Raw genomic sequence first — 6,367 nt, 5'->3', positions numbered from 1 at the left:
ACCAAACATAAAATACCCGTTGGTTCGGAAATCGTGTCATTCGAGCCCAGTCTCCTTTGCCCTGATGCCATATAAAATGGATGTCTTGTGAAGTACATCAACAACATCAGTCAATATGTCGAAGCTTGGTGTTAGGACCCGCAGAAAATCCGGATAGGTGTATGTTAATGACAAATGTAAATCATAAAATAATTTCAAAATGAGAAAGGAAATTTGGTCATATCTCACCTCCATAATAGTTGTTATAATGAACATAAAACTTCTCCATTTCCGGCCTCTGTATAAGTCTATGTAGTGACAGAATAAGACTTACAGACTTAAAAGGGACACTTCCCTAGACAAGGCCTAATACAATCACGTGAAATTACATGTACATGTAATACCATGACGTAACGCTTGACCAGTACTCGCCAAACCATTTACGTGTACCTGTACTCTATCAGGTACAATGGAATTAATTAGGCATGGAGGTGTTATGTTTCTAAACAAATAATTATGTTGTCGATAGAATTAGGAAAATGGAATTATGGTGAAAAGAATAATGCCGGAAAAGTATTGCTCATCAATTACAAGCTAATGAGATCACATCAAGAACGGATCTTTAAAAGCTTAACGTTTATCCTTAAGCCATTTACAAGTCTAATCGGTACAATTTCCTTAATAACTAATGCTTCAATTAATATGTAATTTGATTAACTCTTAGAGTTGAAGAAGTTGTAAAACGAAAAGAAAACGATAATAAGTTGTTGTTTTCAGGAAAATCAGTCACATGTATTAAAAAAAAACATCAAATTTATTTATAACACAATAATTTTTTAACAAAAATGAAACAAATATGTATTTTCCACAGGTTACGACGCGCCAAAAAAAAAAAAAAAAAAAAAACTAAAAACTGTGTGTTGGTTTTTTTTTTGCGCGTCGTAACTGTGGTTTATCATTGTATATATTCACATTAAAGAAATAATTTAAAACAGATATTTTTGTGATATTAAATCTACATTCAAAATAAATCCCGAAACTGTCAACATTTAAACATTTAGACATTTAGTTAATAGTGAAGTGATATTTTCGTACCACAACTTTTAACGAATAATTTTATTAAAGAACGTAAACGGAACATTTTGAAATAGTTCACATATCATTGTTGGTTTATATTATCTAAGGACAGAAATATTCACTTTATGTATTTGGTTTAGAGTTGTCACTGCCATTTAAGATGACATAAGAGCAATGAACGTTACTCATAATACAGCCACAGACAAACTTCTAATGAAGATAATACATATGAAGAGTTCCCTGATCTTGTTAAATATCAATATTTCGTTTTGTATAATAGAAGAATACAAATAAGCGGCATAGATATAACCTTTGAATTCGCAAGTCCGTCATAGTAATGAGAAAAAGAAATGAACTAAATGTTAAACGAATATGCTTGAGGTATGTATGGTTTGTTTGTTTGTTTATTTTTACGTCCTATTAACAGCCAGGGTCATGTAAGGACGTGCCAGGTTTGTTGGTGGAGGAAAGCCGGACTACCCGGAGAAAAACCACCGACCAGCGGTCAGTACCTGGCAACTGCCCCACATGGTGTTTGGTCTCGCATCCCAGAGGTGGAGGGCTTGTGGTAATATGTCGGGACATCTTAACCACTCGGCCACCGCGATACCATAAGAACATTCACCACCATCTATATTCGGCACTGATATCATTACAACTCCATACATATAACAAATAAATGACTCCATATTATAAAATAAGTATGACGAATATTGCGCAATGAGACTCTTTTTTATAATTTATTTTTCCAATAAATTTTATGAATACATGGACATATATTGGCATGTAAACTCACTCACTCACTATCATTCGTCATTATTTTTAGAGCAAGATATATATACCTTATATACATACATACTTGGTACACAACATATACACCTTTTCACACACCATCACACACTTGCACACCTACATACACACATGAACATATAGACATATGATACAAAGACAGACAGAAAGACATACAATAGAGATAGGCACAGAGACATAGATAGACAGAAAGATAAAAAAAAGATAGAGAAAAAGAAAGAGATGGGAGATGGATAAATTATTATCATTATAGACTAGTAAAATATAAGTAAAAAAGCAAATATTGTTTCAAAGCCCAGGAGACAGAATATGTCAGAACATATGAAAGAGAGAAACAGAGAGGAGAAAGAAAATAAATTAATTATACATTAATTATAGCAAAACAAGTTTTTCCCATTTTTGCCATTCCTTTCGAAATTTCATTACATAAACATTACCTTTGTTATAAGCCAAACATTTTTGAACCTTATGATAGTCTTGAATAGCATTAATTATTAATTAGATAATTCAAATTCAAAGATTTGTGAAGACAACACATTATATATATATATATAGTGTTTCACTATAATGAGTATTTCATTATCAGTTCTACTATTTACATTTTGAAGGAGAAGTCCAAAAAGGAAAGATTCTTTATTGAAACTAAAAGGAATAAAAAGAGTGTCTAAAAGAGCTTCAAGACTCACAAGATGTTTTTGCACCTCTTGACATTCCCAAAGCAAGTGTGTAATAGTTTCATATTCCGAGTTGCAAAGTGTACACATAGGCGACTGAACAATTCGAGCTTTGAATAAAAAAAAGAATTAGTTGCCAGAATACTATGATTAACTCTATATTGAAACCACTGAAATTTTGTGGGTTTTTTTTTTTGTAATCATAAATGGAAGCTTAATAACATTTTTCCATGATATATTACTCAAATCAAAAATTGAATTCCATTTCTTTTGTCCTGATGGTACAATATTGGTTTTTACCAGATTATTATAAAACACATTGGAACCTTTAGATTTGCTAAACATTTGCTCACACTATATTGGAACAAATGGTCAAGGTATTTCTGTTTTAGGAAAACATGGATTGCGATTAAATTGTTTCACTGCTCATATAACACTGTGATACTGAAGGAAGTTAGTCTCTATGTGGTATTTTTGAGTAAATTCTTCAAAAGTATAAAATCTACCAGAATCATAGTCTGTTATTAAATCCTTTATATTTATAACTCCCTTTTTATACCAGTCTCTAATGAAAATTGACTTTCTGTCAATAAGAAATTTGTCATTATACCATAGTGGGGTCTTCAGATAAAAATCCTGATCATTCAAATCCCTTTCCTTAGCCAAATACATTTTTAAAGGCTTTCAAAACATCTAACCAAAACTTGTTTTTACATTTATGTTCACATTTTTCATATAGTCTGAACCAGTTTGAATCAACAATTTTAATGCACATTGGAATAATCTTCTTATCCAACCTAATTTAAGAGAATATATAAAAGTTTGGATATCAATCATTCTTAACCCATCATTAATATAATCCTGAACAACTATTTCTCTTCTTATCTACTTTACTATTCCAAAGAAAATCATACAGGGTAGAATTCAATTTCCCAAAAAAAAAAAATTTTCATCTGGGTTTGGTAATGATATAAACAGATGATTAAACTGTGAAACTAAAATAGATTTAATTACATTTATTTTGCCAATTGGTGTTAAAATCTTTATTTCCAGGATCTTATGAGTGATTTTAATTTTGTAAGTTTTTTTAATCAAAGTTTAACTGAGGAATCATGTGGAAGTTAATATTGAATTCAATACCTTGCAAAGTGAAGGTTTCCCTGCCCCATTGCAGATAAAGTTATGGAAGAAATTTATCTCTGCAATGTTTCTTACTGCCTATCAAAATAACTTGTGTTTATGAAGTGTGCCATCAAGTGCAAGTGAGGTATCATCTGCATATCGAGAGAAATATGGGGCAATTATCCACATTAATACTTTTAATTTTGCGACTCAAATTGGATCAATCATGTGAAGTTATGATGTCGACATATTCACAGAACATGAATAAAAATGACTGAATAAACTTAAATTCAACAGAATTCAAACACTTTTATTTAAAGGAAAAGTAAGGCAGCAAAAATTGTCCTGCAGTGTCACCTTATCAAGATAAAAACAATCCCATAGTGTGTATATATACTATGACGTGGATTACAGCTGAAATACTCAATGATCTAAGAAATGTCCTAAACCCTTCATAACATTTTTGGTCAAGTGTTAACCTTAACCTATGTAAATCTGTTAACCATCAAAATTGTAACTAGTCATCAGAATTATACGCAGTGAATTTACGATATGAACTGGATGACCCGGGTCAATTTGAATAAAATATTTAAAACATAAGGAAAATCTTAAGCAATATATTGTCTATGAACAATATAAGGATTAAGTATTTTGTGCTAACGGGCTCATCGGTTTGAGATTTACACTTGAAATGAAATCCCAAACCTATGTTACCCCGGCACACAGCGTTAAATCTGTTTACATTGACACGATGATCATTTTAATCTGATCATATGTAAACATTACATAAGAGAACACTGGCCTCCCTTTTAGGAGTATCATTAATAGAAAAGAAACCCTAAGATTATTTTTTGTTGTATCCTTTCACGCAGTGATCTGACCCCGTCATTAGGGAAAGTTCTCCTCTTCCGGATAGGAAAAGCTCTTTTCGTCAGGAAAGGTGTTTCATGAAATACAGTTCTCTGGGGCAATGTACGTACATCTATATATGTATATAAATAAAAACTAACACAGGATCTGTTATTTTCATTATATTATCAACAAAAATTCTTTTTACTTTACCATGCAATTTTCTACTTTTTAAAGATTAACGACTTTTCGTAAAAGTAGAAATGTTGTAAAATGTAATTTTAGTTATTTATAATTTTAAAATCTTCACATGAAAAAAAATCACATGAAATTACCACGTGAAATTCACGTGCAAAATTTCACGTAAAATTCACTTTTTTACGTGAAGAAATATTGCCTGTGTAGCAATGCTATACAACAACTTAACACAAAAAGTATAGACAGTATCATTCTAATTCATCCACACATTCACAAATGAGTTTATCAACAGACGGAAACGTGCAACACTGAGGAAGTCGGGTAATGTTGAAGGGTTGTATTATGTAAGGAATGATAACTGTTTGTAATATTTCATATATTCGATTGCTTCCCTTTCTCCAGCAAATTTTGATACTAGTTAGGGACTTTATTTCCAATCATTAGATTAAGAATCGGTATGTTTAAATTTAGACATTTCATTGAAAGTTGTAAATTTCATTTCATATTACATGTATCTAGCTAACGAAAAACGTTTCTTGATATTCACAGGGTTCATTTTCTTATGTAAAAAAGGCTCCATATTTGTAGTTATGACACAATATCACGCATAAAATTGTGTTAACATCACTGTCTTTTAACATACAAAAATGTATTTCCTTTGTCAGGACAGAAAAAAAAAATCATTACAACATCACTTTAAATTAAATTCGCTAAAATTTGAATGTCATTATGACAGAATAAATACATAATTAAGCTTATACAAGAAACCCGATACATGTATTATTAAAACACAAAGAAGTATTTACTTACAAACGTAGACATAAAATGAATAAAAACTGTGCCAATCGGTAACTATAATTGTTATATTCGTCCTTCCCCATAGTAGAATAGAACATGCGTTACAAGTTTGAATTCATCGTTCATCACGAATACTGTTGAAGTCATATAGTAAAATGCTGATGCTCATAACAACCAAACAAAAAGCTGGATGGATTCGTATGGGTCCGTGATACCTTTCCATTAGTAGTTTTAACTTTGAGTTTGATCTACAGTACAAAATCACACGGTGTAATGTACTACTAAAATATTAAGCAACAATCTTTCTTTCGTGGCTACTTAATCTTTGAATTTAATTGTGCAAGAAATTCCTTAAGTTATTAATTCGCGGAGATAAACATTCGCGAATTTATCTTGATAGCGAAAATAAATCGCACACAAAAGAAAGATGGTTTACAGTAAGTAAAAATGTCTGGTGCAGCAGAATAATACAGAAAAAAAATAAGAAAACTTAAAACAAAAAAGGTCATATACTAACTACTTAATAGTCAGAACTGATATTTAAAATTTTGTTAATAATTCACAACGCGGCAAGGATAAAAATGAAGGTCGAAACCAAACTATTCTAAAATCGATATTGAATTGATATTTAAAATATCTTTCATAATTTACAACGCGTCAAGGATACAAATGAAGGTCGAAACCAAATTACCCTAACATATAGGTTTTGAATTGATATTTAAAATCTATTTCCTAATTTACAACGCGTCAAGGATACAAATGAAGGTCGAAACCAAGCTATCCTAAATAGGGGTTGTACGTTTCTAAGGAAACTAGCATCACTATTTAATTTATTTGTTGTTACCAATCGACAAAGTTAC

Source organism: Argopecten irradians, chromosome 9 (genome assembly GCF_041381155.1).
Source record: "Argopecten irradians isolate NY chromosome 9, Ai_NY, whole genome shotgun sequence".
Classification (NCBI taxonomy): domain Eukaryota; kingdom Metazoa; phylum Mollusca; class Bivalvia; order Pectinida; family Pectinidae; genus Argopecten; species Argopecten irradians.
The sequence above is the reverse complement of the archived record's forward strand: the minus strand, read 5'-3'. Positions refer to the sequence as shown.